General features: G+C 39.4%; 1 non-coding gene and 1 pseudogene across 2 annotated transcripts; both read right to left on the bottom strand.

Moving 5' to 3' along the window:
• Nucleotides 1–7,918: 7,918 nt before the first annotated feature.
• LOC104590912 (CBL-interacting serine/threonine-protein kinase 12 pseudogene) lies at nt 7,919–9,769 on the bottom strand (annotated as a pseudogene). The gene has a single exon (XR_016083485.1). The product of XR_016083485.1 is annotated as a CBL-interacting serine/threonine-protein kinase 12 pseudogene (transcript).
• A 4,242-nt stretch (nt 9,770–14,011) lies between these two features.
• Nucleotides 14,012–14,118, bottom strand: LOC148801751 (small nucleolar RNA R71). Its single transcript, XR_016084872.1, has one exon. It is a non-coding gene; the product is annotated as a small nucleolar RNA R71 (small nucleolar RNA).
• Between the last annotated feature and the right edge of the window lie 1,503 nt (nt 14,119–15,621).

Below are 15,621 nucleotides of genomic sequence, written 5' to 3'. Positions count from 1 at the left end.
TCACAAATCTTGAGATTTTATGATCAGAATGGAGGTGCTGAGGGCAGCTCTTTTGGTAAAGGAGGAAATTCACGAAGAGATGAGGGCGGTGCCTCCCCCAAATGCTGAAGAGAAGGGGTTGGAATTTTTTAGCCCAGGTGCTTCAAGTTGTCGCTCTTGGTGAGCTCAGATGAGAGGTATTCATTTTCCTAGAATGGAGATCAAATGGTGGTAGTGACTGACGGCCATGTGGGGGAATGTGAGTGAAGTAAAGGGGAAAAAGGAGAAGGTGTGGACCAAAGGCTCCATGTACTGTTGCAACCTAACCATCTCCGACTATTTTCAGACCTACCGGTTTGAGAACCTGTTCTCCAGCGTAACAAGTTGTTGCTGAGAAGGTTATTTCTCGACGGGAATTTCTTGAATAGAAAGGCACTGAACGGGTTTTTTTCTGGTGGGTCGTGAGTCTCCGGTAGCTTCACTCACTTAAACAAGAAACCAATGGAAGAAAAGGCAGCACTAACTACAGTTACAATGGAGGGGACGTGAGATCACGGGTTGGATCTCTATCGGCGTTTTGTCTGGGCCTGCCGTTGCAACGATAAAAGTGGTGTCCGGATGGGCAATTGGGGGTAACATAGAGAGAGATGGAGAGAGTGTAGAGAGAGAATCAGAAAAAGGGGTTTGAGGAGAGGAAGAAAATAAATAATTGGAGGATGGGGATTAATAGGAATCCCTGGGTCGGGGATGGGGATTAATAGGAATCCCTAGTCAGGGTTGGGGTGGGGATTAAGGTCCCCGCCCCACCCCGACCCCGACCCCGACCCCGATTGTATATATATTAAATGTTATTTATATTAAATATACTATTATATTATTTATATATATATATATTAAAACATATTTAAAACATTATTTATAATTTAAAAATTTTATTTATTTTAAATATATTTATTTAAAAAAATACTATTATCTAAAAACATTTTAGGGATTCGGGTCCCCATGGGGAACCCATCCCCGTTAGGGAACGGGGATGAGGGTTAATTTCAGAATCGGGGTCGGGGACGGTGAATATGATCTTTGCCCAGACACACCTTATAGCTTTACATATTTACTTAAACCTTCCTTATAGTTTTCACTTTACTAAAACATCCCATATATTTTACAACTTATTTACTTAATCAACCTTTCACTAAGGAGTGTTTGTTTTGCCATTAAACCCATGATTTTTTCTTCCAAAAATACCCTTAACACTTTTTTTGTATATAAAACAAAATTGACCAAATATAGCCAATAGAGTGGTTGCCCGTGTCTTATTAAGGGTCAACACTGTCATTTTCCACTATCATCTAATGGAACATTGATTAAATTCATTGCAAATTATAAGTGGTGTTTTAGTAAAATGCTAAGTATAGGGTAGATTTTAGTAAATCTATGAAACTATAAGAGGTATTTTAGTAAATGATCATTTCTATTATTTAACTTTCGCTTAATAAATCCCGTGCATCGCACGGGTCCCCGTTAGTTTTCTTATATTACTTAACAACCATTAGTTCACCTCTTAACTTATATTAATTAGTAACTCTTAATTGTACATATTACTTTATTGTGCATGCATTTTAAAGAAAATGTAAATTAAGAAACTTGAACCCTAATCATTTGCTTTAAAAATTAAGGACTTTGCCATCAATACACCATATTTAAGTATATTAAAAGGTTGTAAGATATATAATATACAATATTTATATAACTTTTAGTATATATATGTATATGCCACATCATCACGATTCGACCCCAATTGAACCTCTGACTCGTGAACCTCTCCCCTCTCTAGTTCTATAATCGGTCCAATTCTCTAAACATTACAAAAATACAAAAATAAAATTATAAAAGTAAAAACTATTAACAATGAGTGGGTGTTTGAACCACATCAAATAAAAAAGGTGTTATTAGAAGTCTTTAAGGACAAGTTAAAGCAAGGACAAATAGAAAAAATGGATCAACTCCTAGATGTAGAGAGTGAAATAACAAAGGAAGAAAATGTAAGACTAAGTCATATAGACATATAGTAGAGCTTGAGGAAATAACTGAAGCTCTAAATTCTATAGGGAACTTTAATGCACCAGGCCTAATGGTTTGAATGCCAATATTTTCAAGAAATATGGGGATGTTATTAGTAATAGTATCACAAAATCTATAGAGGCCTTTTTTCCACAATAGTAAAATGTCCAAAAATCTAAATAGCACATTTATCATCTTAATCCCAAAAATAAATAATTCAAAAAAATAAAACCACTACAAGCCTATCAGTCTATGTAATGTCATATACAAAATAATAGCAAAAATTCATGTAAATAGAATAAAGCCCATTCCTGGGAAATCGGTCTCTCAATATCAAACTATGTTTGTTCGTAGAAGAAAAATTAGTGATAATGTAGCCAATGAAATCTTTTATACTTTAAAGGACAAGAAAGAAAACACAGGATTGATTGCACATAAAATTGACATGAAAAAAACCTATGTGGCCATATATTAGAAAAACCCTAGAAAAAATGAGGCTGAATAAAAATGGATTGATCTAGTCATGGAATGTATAACTATAATGAGTTATTAATTCCTTGTAAATGGATCTTTGGGGGAAAAGATCTATCCCATCTAGAGGTATATGACAAGAACACCCACTCTCCATTTATAGTGGGTTGGTTACACCCTCTTGGTTACAAATTTACCCACAAACAACCCTCTTTCACTTATCCATAATCTCCTATAGTCATGGTCCCACCAAAATATCCACTCTCCCAGAAAAACTCCAAGAAAATCATAGTTCCACTACCGACCTTCTTGGATAGACCATCTAGACTGTAAATCCATAATTGTAGAAGCTTGGAATGTCCAGAACTATCATACAGTTCAACTGCAACTGCAGTCTTGCAAACATTCATTGCAGGCATGGAACAAATCCTCTTTTGGGTATATACAACATCACCTCCAAACTCTTGCTTGCTCTCCAAATTGCTGAAATGCAACTCAAACTTCTATCAACCAGGGAAGAAAAACAACTACAAGACCTAAAAAGACAATATCAATATTGGTTACAGAAGGAAGAACTACTTTGGAAGTTAAAATCTAGACCGGTGATCTTGTTGCCTTTTTAAATAGGGTTAAGTGGCTCAAAGCACACCAACACGCTTTGGTGCCAGGTGTCTTGAACGATTCTGTCTCCTTCAATGTTTGTTATTGATGAACACAAAACCACCAATGTCATAGAGGTTGGGCTTTCAGTCTAAATGCCGGAAATCTGAGAGAGGCGTTGAAGAGAGTGGGAATAGTTTCTTACCGGGGCCTATGCATGGAAGGAGGGGTTCTCTCTTCATTTGGGGTTGCTGGGAAGCTGCTTCCCGTTAGCCAGAGACAGAGCAGCGATTTGCTTCCTTAAACTTAGAATTTATTTTAAAAATTGGAAGAATAGTGGAAGGTAAGTTTGACATTTCTTTTTTCCATTAGCACTTAATCATAAATAGTAGGGTTAGTTTAAGGCAATAGTTAAACAATAAGGTACAGTTTGTCAATTAGCTAAACAATAGGGGTTGTTTAAGAAATTTGCCCTTATTTTTTTCTATTTAATTTGTTCTAATTGTTTGAACGTAAGTACTCTTGGTTTACCATTTTTCTTTGAATTTCTTACACTTTTTATAATTTTTTTCTCAAAATTTCCTGTACTTTTTTTGCATTTCAGTTTTTCTATAATTTTTAGTGTTTTAATAATTTTTGTTTTTTTAAACCTTATACATTTTCTTGTATTTTTTGTTATTTATTTGCAACTTTTTGTGGTTTTCTATAATTTTTGTTGTTTTTATAATTTCTTTGATTTTCTGAAATTTCTATTTTCCAATGTTTATCTTTCTGAAATTCTGCATTTTTTGTAATTCCTTTTTTACTTTTTTATGTTTTTTATGTGGGATGATGCTTTTATTCAAATTATTATTATTTATATTTTTTCTATAATTTTTTACATAGAATATATTTATCATTTTTAGTCTCTTTATGCATTTATTTATTTTTATTTGAAAAATATAATTTGAATTTTTTTATCATTTTTATGTTTTCTTATATATATATATATATATATATGTGTGTGTGTGTGTGTGTGTGTGCATGTGTGTGAATTTGAAATAGAGAAAAGTAAAAAATTGTCCAATTTGGATTAGGGTGGGTCATATGGGTGGGTTATGACCCTCTAATGTCAACGGATATGGGTAGCAAATGGGTTAGGGTCAATATGGGTGGGTTGGTACGCAACCCACACCACACCCCACCCAACCCAACCCAACCATTTGCCACCCCTACTGATGTTTACCTCCCTTTCTTATCACACCATTAGATATTGATTGTTTTTCCTAAGAAGTTGTAATGAAGTTTGCCTTTTCCAATGTTGAACAATTAGAATGGACTCCCTACTTCTCAATGCACAGTTGGATGTGTATGTGGGGCGACCTATGTGGAAAGCCCATCCAAACTCGTGTTAAACAGGGTAGGCGCTAGGCGAATAGGATTTATATTCATACTAGTAAATGCTCAGGCATAGGTGATCATTAAGGCCTTATTTGCAATATCAATAAGTCATTTACCTAGATAAATGCACTTGTTTGACAACTTACCAAGATAACTATATTTAGCTGAAGAATATTTGTGGTATGAACTTGGTTATCTTGATTCTTGACATTTTATGAAAGGGACAATTCCCGATAGGTACTACTTTAGGCTGAGCGCCAATTTAGTACCTGAACTTTAAAGCGCAACAATCTAGTACCTAAACTTTCCTTTTGCGACAATTTAGTACCCGACGTTAACTCACCATCACTTAGAAGACAAAAAGACCTAAATACCCCTCATCTATTTTGAGTAATGCATGAATTCCCTATTGAAATTACAAAAATGACCCCATTAGCTATTTCGACCAATGCAAGTGGGAACTACTATTCACACTTGTAGTTACTGAGATTGGGTCCAAATCCAGACCATCCAAATCTAAGCAGTAGGTCCCACCCTTGAGAGTTGAATTGGGTAAGATTCTTTCCTGATGGTCTGATCTAATGTGAGCCCATATTTGAGATTTCAGTTGGGATGACGTTAATGATTTTAATGATTCTATTCGAAACTTCGGAGGTCAAAACTCAAAAATGTCGGAGAGGTTTTGCGGAATCCTATGGATTTCTCATACTAGCCTAAAACCACTTGCCTTTAGGGGCCTGCTGGTCTTCTTCTTGTCGATGCTGGAGGGGTCATTGTCTTCGGAGCCACCGTCGTCACCGATGTAGAAGACCACCATGATGAGAAGCCTCACCATGTTGTTCGTCCACTTCATTCTCTGCAACGGAGATATCCTCTTTCTCCTATCTGCTCCACTGTCTTCCCGCACGAATCCTTGCTCCTCCTCGCTTAATGTCGGTTGCTGCGGCTTCGCTTTGGTGGCATAAGGAGGGTATCCGTGCTGCTTCACAAACTGAGATTGTGAGTACTGATCAGCGTCTTGACCTGCAAATGCCACCATTTGGGGGTGTTGGTGAGGATGGTGCTGTTGCTGCGCTTGGTGTAGAGGCATCTCCAGTCCAAGCATCCCAGGAGACAGACTGGAGATCATTCCTCCTGCCATACCATTAACCTCCATCAATGATCAAACCACTCCTACAAAGATAAAACAAAGGAGCTCAAACAACTAACGACAAAAAGCTCTCCTTTTTGTTTCTTTTTCTTCGTTTCAAAGGATAATCTGAAAAAATAAAACAGAACCCAATAACCAAATCTACCTAAAAGACCCGACAATGGAGGATTGAGAATTTGGGGTATTGAGATATCAGCCAGGACAGCTCAAGTGCATGAAGAGCAGCTCCTGGGGGGTTGTTTGTTCTTTAGCTGCACTGCCCAGTATTGCAGACCATCTTTCATTTGGGTTAACTCCTTAGGATTGAATGGTGTTTGAGCTTTTATAAGAGCTTACTTTTGATTCAAACCAATCCCAAAGCCGGATAAAATGCAGAAACAATGAATCTAGAGAGAGAGAGAGAAGCTAGAAAACATACAGAGGGTGGAGCAGCTGGTTTTAGGAGAGTTACAAATATTCTAGGAAGAGGTACGGCTTACAAGGTTGTGGAGAACCAGAGCTTGCTAGGCACAATGGACCAGCTCTCGCCTAAGACAAAGGAGGAGGTCCAGAAGCTTCTCAATTCTAAGCATCTCTTCTTCACGGAGATGTGCACCTACCACAACAGATATGGCGGTGGTGGTCTAGGAGGTGGAGCTGGAGGTGGCCACCATCTGTCAGAGGTGGCAGCGGAATCGGCAAATCATCAAAAGCACAACATTGCTTCCATTCGCCCGAGGGTCCTTCTATTATTAGCAACCCAAAAGGCTTAAGCAGGGAGGAGACCGAGGGGTTAAAGACTCGCCACTGATATAGTAGTTGAACAAACTCGTAGTCTCAATCTCAAGTTAAAGAGACTGAGCAATGGCCGGTGATACAACCATTGATACAACTGCTTAGTCTCAATCTTTAACCTCCTCGATCTCATTTGAACAACAACTGTATCAATGGCGATGGCCAGTGATACAACAATAGTTGTATTAATGAGACGAGTGGATGATACGATCCTCGCAGTCTCAGGTTAAAGACTTGCCATTGATACAACAGTTGAACAGCCTATTTGGTGATGGCTGGTGACTCATAGGAGGGGGTGGGCGTGAGGAAGAGGAAGACAACGAAAAGTTAGGTTCGAGGAAGAGGAAGAGGAAGAGGAGAGGAATTTCATCGTCGCCGCCATTGAGTTCAGGTACTAGAGGAAGAGGAAGACTACTTGCACCTGATATCACGTGATTCTTCTAACTTACGATGAGTTAACGCCAAGTACTAAATTGTCGCAAAATGAAAATTTGAATACTAGATTGTCATGTTTTAAAGTTCGGATACTAAATTGGCACTCTAAAGTATAAGGTGCCTATCGAAAATTTTCCATTCATGAAATAGCTCTCTACCATCAGTACTAATACGCAACAAGAACGTTCTATCATTAATAAGATTAGGACAGATGTTTTATATACACATGCTTGACAAAAAGGATAAGCTCATGTTCCTTCACTTAACCATAAATTGTGACTGATCATAACTTCAAAGCCTACCAATTTTGCAGAGTTGATCATCTCTCAGCTCTCATATCTCTTTTTGGCTTTCTTATAACAAGAACCCATAGCCCAGCTAACCAACTCAATTTAAGGGAATTCTTTGTTTAATCTCCATAAAATTACAAAAGCTTACTTCCACGAAAGAATCTTTATTCTTTAATCTTTACTCCCCAATTTCCCCTCTACAATCTTTTAAATTCAAGTATATAATATTATATTTCAACATCTACCTTTACCTAACTCCACTACTTTGATTGAGTTTATGTTTCAATCATTCAATTTTCAAATATAAGACAAACCCTTCTTTTTCGGTATGGGTCATGGGGGTCTCTTTTCTGGCCCAAGTATCATTAATCTGAATCTCTCAAATTTCATCTTTAATCATGGATAAATAGGCCCCACTCAACCAAAAAGCTCCACCCATGCAAGGTCCCCCAATGAGGTCTCTTGTCCAGAGAATCAGGAATCAATAAATCATGAATCAACTTTTGTTAATCTAATAAAAAAAAAATTCAAATGCTGTCATCAAAATTCTAATGCTGGCATCTACTTTGGCTTACAAATTCAGACGCTGGGCTGAATAGTCTGGGCTGAATAGTCATTCTCCCGGTTGGCCACCCCATCATGGTCAATAACCAATGCAATCAGTCCACGCAAGCCTGGACCCATCACACGTCATCCATAAATTGCCACGTGGAAGAAAACGCACCAGATAACAAGTAAACAAAATCAAAGGGCTCCCCCAAGCAAGTATAGAACATGACAAAAACAAAAATTTATTGAGGAAGAAAGTTATATTAGAATCGTATGATTACAGAAGAGAGAAGAGAAGGCTCAAGGCTCAAGCTCAACAAAGGAAAAATGAAGAAACAACAACAAAATGGGTGAAAATAAATTTAAACGAAAACAAAATACTGTTCTTTCTCTTTGTTTCGGTTTCTCTATTCGTTTTATGCATCTGGAGGAATATACCGTGAAACAGGAGAATCATCCGGCACAAGGTTCTGCAACCCAGGTCTCAACTCTCTGTTACAGAACTCCTCGTAGTCTCCTCTGTCTCCTGCCTGCTTCTTCACTTCGAGAACCCTCAACGACGGTGTCAATTCGAAAACCTCCGCTGCTATCGTCAATGGCCCCTTGGAACCTTCTCTCGACCCTTCTAAACTAACCTGACAATCCTTCTTTCTCACTGTGAAGCTAACCAACTTAGCAATCTCCTCCAATTTAGATATTATATTCGATGCCGGGGCGCCGGATATGAACCTTGCTTCCGCTCCCCTTTCTTCGAACAAACCGGAGAGGTTGAACCCCGATGAAGAGGAAATGATGTCAAATGCATTCAAGCTCGCCGGTCTCGGTAATCCCGGGACAGATCGTCTCTGGATCTCCGGCTCGGACTCTGTTTCCGATAACGATTTGTCAGACAAGGATTCAATATCATCGTCATCGACGCTGAAGAAGCGATCATTCTCGATGTAAAATTTAATGTGTTTAAATTCTTTCTTGAACCAGTGATTCTCCATAATCTCCGGAATAGTGATTCTGGTTACGGGGTTTCTGTCAAGGAGACGGGTGAGGAGATGAGTAAGCTCATGGTTGAACCAGCGAGGGCACCGAAACTCGCCTCTGTAAATCTTCTTGTACATAGCCATGATGTTCTGATCGTGGAAGGGAAGACACCCAGCCATCAACACAAATAAAATTACTCCACAAGACCAGATATCGACCTTGGACCCATCGTATCCCTTTCGAGCTAGAACTTCAGGAGCAACGTATGCAGGCGTTCCACAGAAGGTGTGAAACAATCCATCGTGGCTCATCTGATCGGAGACGGCGCTCAGGCCGAAATCAGATACCTTGAGGTCGCCGTTCTCGTCCAATAACAGGTTTTCTGGCTTGAGATCCCGGTGAAAAACCCCTCTGGCGTGACAGAACCCGACAGCGGAGATCAATTGCTGGAAATACTTCCGGGCAACTTCCTCTTTCAATCTCCCCTTCGCGACCTTTTTGAATAGCTCACCTCCCTTAACGAACTCCATGACGAAATAGATCTTCGTCTTGGTCGCCATGACTTCATAAAGCTGAACGATGTAGGGGTGCCTGACGCGCCGTAAGATCGAAATCTCCCGCTTGATGTGACCCATCAATCCTCCCTTTAGGATCTTCTCCTTGTCGAGAACTTTGATCGCCACGCTTTGCCCTGTTTTCACGTTCCTAGCATGATATACTTTGGCGAAGGTTCCATGGCCGAGAAGCTTTCCCACCTCGTATCGGCCGAGCAGGAAAATTTTCCCGTCCTTCTTCTTCTTATCCTCCATCGCCGATTTTCAAACCCTATTCGTTCTGCACCTCTGTAAATCCGCCATCAACATTTACATTTGATGTCTTCTGTTCGCTTCGCTTCGCTTCTGTTGTTTTTTCGTATGAGGTCGTTGGGCTTCCAGCCTTTAAACTGCAATCAAACGGAGAGCTAACGGCGAAAAAGTGATGGTGATGAAAATTTTAACGGATTTTGGTTGGACAACAGCTCACAACATTCAGCAATTTAGGAATCGGTGATCGTAACGACTCTCTGGCCGTCTCCATTTCTTTTCTGGAGGTTTTTAGGAGTTGTGATCTAGGGAGGATTTATAGGATGACAGTGAATTTCAACCAACGATGTACCACTAAATTCTTACCACGTGGCAAAAGTATTTTTTGCTGATCTGTATTCGTGTTCCACGCGTAGCTGCCTTCAGCCCTCCAACTAGCAGTATTAAACGATGCCGCCATGGCAGATTGGCTACGTGCTTTCCTGATCCATCAGATTCTTGATGTACGGTCCATGATTTGCTTAATTCTCAACTCGGCAGGAAGTAGATGAACTGCACAAGAGCATAGTATTTTTTGCTGATCTGTATTCGTGTTCCACGCGTAGCTGCCTTCAGCCCTCCAACTAGCAGTATTAAACGATGCCGCCATGGCAGATTGGCTACGTGCTTTCCTGATCCATCAGATTCTTGATGTACGGTCCATGATTTGCTTAATTCTCAACTCGGCAGGAAGTAGATGAACTGCACAAGAGCATATACTGATGTTTTTCTTAACGGATAATCTGTTCCATTTGTTTGACGAATATACTTTGCAGTCTTGCACGTACTACCTAAATTAGGTTGAAATTGAACCGCAACCCTTATTCATATGAATTGGATTTCTATTTCAACCGTAACGTTTATGGTTTACAACCCATAAACAGAAAACGAGTCATGGGATGTTCATAGATCGGCTTTAGTTCGTTTGCATGTTGTTTGTCAACTTAATCAATTTGGTCAACTTAGAAAATTGGTCGCTCAAGACCGATTGATCGTTAGTTAAAATTGGTGAATATAGGTTGTATCAGTTTGGATTGGTTTTTGGTTTGATCGATCAATTTGAAAATTTTAAATTTAAAGAATTAAAAATAAATTTAAAAATTTAGAATGATATTATAAAAAATGTAAATTAAAAAATTAAATTAACAAGATAAAAAATTTTCCCATTTAACAAAATATGGGAATATATATCTGATGGGGGTAGATGTAACCCCCATAGGATTTGATGACATGGCAGCCATCGAGGCTTTCACATCGATGATTATGAGATCCCACCTGGGAGGGAAGATGTCACCTTGAGGTTGTGTGGTCCATCTCGGGTGCCAAGAACCACCTCGCCACACATAGCTCATCATTGAAGGGTAGAGTGTAGCACTGGCGACCTAACAAGACCCACCAGCTATATTGGTTGAATGTCAAGCAATAACTCTGTGCTTGTGTGCTTGACGTGGGAGCTTGGTGCAAACCCCAAGCTCTTAGTGTGAAGAAACACAACCCATCCCTACGGTACCTTTGCTTACAGGAGGATGCCATTCCATTTATGCAATGCTCCAGCAACATTTCAGAGGTGCATGATGGCTATAATTTCTGATATGGATGAGAAGATTATGGAGATTTTCATGGACCACTTTTTAGTCTTTGGCTCTTCCTTCGATGCATGTTTACATAACTTGGAAAATGTATTCAAGCGTTCCAAAGAAACCCATCTAGTGCTGAACTGGGAGAAATGTCACTTCATGGTGCAAGAACGTATTGTGCTTGGACATAAGGTTTCACAGAGAGGGATTGAGGTCGACAGAGCCAAGGTGGAGACAATTGAGAAATTGCCACCACCAACATCCGTCCGGTCTGTGAGAAGCTTTTTGGGACACGCAGGATTCTACAGAAGGTTCATCAAGGATTTCTCCAAGATAGCCAAGCCATTGTCCAATCTGCTGTAAAAGGATGTGCCTTTCGATTTCACAAAGGAATGCATAGAAGCGCTCAACATCTTGAAGGACAAGCTGATTAATGCTCCGATTAATAGCACCAGATTGGACACTCCCTTTTGAGTTGATGTAAGATGCGGGTGATTCAGCAATTGGAGCTTTTCTAGGACAAAGAATGAACAAACATTTTCAACTAATTTACTATGCTAGCAGGACCTTGAATGGAGCTCAACAGAATTACACCACGACGGAAAAGGAACTACTAGCGGTAATTTTTGCTTTTGATAAAATTTGTTCATATCTAATTTTGTCCAAGGTTATTGTGTATACAGATCACTCGGCACTTAGACATCTACTTGCAAAGAAGGATGCAAAGCCAAGGCTGATCAGGTGGATTTTGTTGCTGCAAGAGTTTGATGTTGAAATCCATGACAAAAAGGGTACCGAGAACCTTGTCGCAGATCATCTCTCCCGGTTAGAGGATTCAAATTTGGAAGGGAAGACAACCAGCACTCTCCGAGATGAGTTTCCGGACGAGCAACTCTATTCCATTCAGGTAGATACATCTCCTTGGTATGCTGATTTTGCCAACTATCTTGTTGGAAACGTCTTCCCTCCTAACCTTTCATATCAACAGAGGAAAAAATTCTTCTCTAATGTGAAATACTATTTGTGGGAGGACCCCTTTTTGTATAAGCTTTGTGCATATCAGATCATTTGGAGGTGTGTCCCCGACGAGGAGATGGAGTCGGTACTCTATACATGGTTTTGATGATGATTCTTAATGATTTTCACCCTAATTGAGCAAGATTTCAAGAAACTAAGAGTTTGGGATAGTTTAGGGTGAAGAGAGCGTGAAGACATGTTGATATGGCAAAAAGGGAAGCACTTCAGCCCATCAAGAAGAAAGGCCCAGCCGAAACCCTATGGGCGAACACTTCAGCCCACCAAGGAGAGAGGTCCAACTGCTGCCCAATCGAAACCCTATGGGAGACTCCAAAAAGGCGGCTGACTTTAGGAGAAAGAAAAAGAGGAAGAGTATAAAAGAAAAAGAAAGAGAGGAAATTAGGGTTCGACCCCTTGACACAAGAACTGAGAGGAGAAGAGCTAGGAGGAGGACAAGGCTGCTGAATGCGAATTAAAGAGGAGATCGAAGATTGATGCAGAAATCCTAAGTTGTCTTCTTCTTTGATTCTGCGAATTCGGTAACCTAGATTCAATTAGGGTTTAATGGTTATTCTTTGTTGAATCTTTCTTTCTTCCTATTATGCGAACCATTATGGATGTTAATTCAGATATGTAATTAATCTTTTAAGCTGTTCGATCGATTGTGATTCATCCTTGGGATTTCTTGATTACGGTTTTCAATTATGAGAGTAATCTTGGCTGAATTATTCTTGTTTCTTGGATTATTTGAATTGCTTGAGAAAGGGTTTAGGTAATCAGATCAACTGATCAAGAAAAAAGATTGAATGCATTTTAAAGATAATATGCATGATTCATTTGGCAATAATTTAACAAAAATTAATTTCTGTCGAATTCCTTGTTCTTAATGCATGTATAGCGATTAAATTCTTGATAGAAATATAGGAATTGTTGCTCATAGATAGAGTGGGTTATGCTCGAGAGAGGCTACTTATACAATTAGGATTCAGCCAACCCATGACTGAATTCAAATTTGGTTGGATAGCTTAATGGTATAATTGCTGAATCGGTTCTGCTAGTATTTTTGAGAAGCACTTCTTCTCATCATTAAAGGTGGGTTGATCTGAGAATACATAGGATAATTTGCTAATTAGGAGTTAAATTTTACTTTGTTTAACTTTTCGGATTGTTAGATAACAAAAGGCCAATTCAGTACTAGTAGTTGTTGGATTAATCCCTATGGGAATGATACTCTACTCATCATTATATTACTTGATCGGCTAGTGCACTTGCTAGTGTTTTCTAAATGCATCAAGTTTTTGGCGCCGTTGTCGGGGATTATCACAACAATTTTAGGAACCATCTACTGATGTTAATCTGATTTTATACAATATGTTCATGATATGTGTGTATTAGTATATTTATGACTTTGACTTGTTTAGTTTATGACACACAGAAGTGAAAAGGAGAGCATCACCTACGATCCAGAGATTGAACGAACTCTCCGCCATCACATTAGATCTTTTAAGCAAGAGAAAGCTGAAAGTACAAAGATGGCCGAACAAAGGACTATGATGGACTTTGCCAAACCAACCTTCCCCGGGGCAGCCTCAAGCATTGTGAGACCAGCAATAGCTGCTAACAACTTTGAGATCAGACCAGCAATCATTTAGATGATCCATAACACAGTTCAGTTTTGCGACTTAGACTAATGAAGATCCGAACACTCACATCACCAACTTCTTGGAGATATGCGACACATCCAAGCACAACGGAGTTAGTGATGATGCTGTGAGGCTCAAATTATTTCTGTTCTCGTTGAAAGACAAGGCTAAGACTTGGCTGAACTCTCTACCAGCTGGATCGATCTCTACTTGGGATGAAATGGCCAGCCGCTTCCTATCCAAGTATTTTCCTCCGTCCAAGACTGCAAAGATGCGGAATGATATCACCACTTTCTCTCAGCAGGACGGGGAATCATTGTATGAGTCATGGGAGCGTTACAAGGAATTACTGAGGAAGGTCCCTCATCATGGACTTCCCGTATGGCTCCAAGTTTAGACGTTCTACAATAGTTTGATTGAAGCAAACAAGACTATTATGGACACTGCAACTAGAGGATCCATTAACAACAAGACCCCTGAAGTTGCCCATGCACTCATTGAGGAAATGGCTACAAATAATTATCAATGGCATTTCGAGAGCCCAAGTTAGGAGACAACTTGACCTTCACAATGTAGACACCTATACTGCACTATTTGCACAAATCGGTGCCCTCCGCAAGAAGATAGATGAAATGCAGTTGGCAGCCATGCATGTTCAAACCGTAGCCTGTGACTGGTGCGGGGGAGGTTATAACAGCACCGAATGTCAAGTTGGAAATCAGTTCATGCAGTCTCTCGAGCAAGTAGATTTTGTAGGGAATCTTCAAAGGCAGCAAGGTAATCATTACCCTCAGGCATTTAACCCCGGATGGAGTAACCACCCCAATCTGTCGTGGTCAAATCAAAATGTGGTGAAGCCCCTCCCTCAAAATTTTATTCAGCCAGAAAAGAAAATCTAATCAAGAGGAGTGATGAGAGTAGAATTTATCATATTTTTATCCCCAATTATTATGTCTTTTATACCAAATTAGCATCTAATTGGACTCATATTTCTGTTCAGGGCATGGAAGAAGGCATCAGGAGTAAAGAAAGACAAATCGGATGATTTTTCACAGTTTCGACATCGTTCAGTAATATGGGCCTAACTCGCGTATCCGAACTCTGAATGGGCTGATTCAAGATCCACTGGAAAGATAAAAGAAAAATCCACAACTTTCATGTTTTGGGCTTTCACAGATTCGGCCAGCATTGAAGTCAAATCCGGGCTAGAAGTCGCGAAAAATTCATAGGAAGGCCCAATCCGCAGTTAAAGCCCAACTTGCAAAAAAGCCTGGCTGAAGCCCAATTCGCAGAGGAGGTCTAATACGAATCCAAGAACAAGAAACTGAGAAGAGTCCTTCAAAATCTAAATTCTTGATGTAATCTTAGAGAGATAAGATGATTGAGTTCATTAGATAAAAAGATAAGATTAGAATTAGGATAGGACTTTCTATTCTTGTAAAGATCAACTTCAAGAGGAAGTAGGAGACCACCCCCTCCCCTTTAAGCTATATAAAGGAGGGGGCGGACCAGCTTTAGGCATCACATAATCATTCAATCTTAGGGATTGAATCAAGAAGCAAGGAGCAATCAGTCAAGAAAGGATCAAGAATTCAACAAGAAGGTGGCGTCAAGAAGAGGAGATCTCAACACCATGGGCGAATCCAAGAGTTCTTTCTTTCGCTTTGTTTGTTTTAATTCTTCTATCATGAACTGATTTGTTTCTTGTTAGGGCTGAGGAAAGCCTAATCATGTTAATGAATATATTTTTATCTTTATGATTTATCCAAGATTGTGATTTTCATATAGTCTATGAATTATTGTGCTTAATGCAATTAAGAGCTTGGCCACCTCTTAATTGATTTGTATTATATGAATGAATCGAGAGAGGAATTCACA

The sequence above is a fragment of the Nelumbo nucifera genome, chromosome 3 (assembly GCF_055504915.1).
Source record: "Nelumbo nucifera cultivar China Antique chromosome 3, China Antique-T2T, whole genome shotgun sequence".
Taxonomy (NCBI): domain Eukaryota; kingdom Viridiplantae; phylum Streptophyta; class Magnoliopsida; order Proteales; family Nelumbonaceae; genus Nelumbo; species Nelumbo nucifera.
The sequence above is the reverse complement of the archived record's forward strand: the minus strand, read 5'-3'. Positions and strand labels throughout refer to the sequence as shown.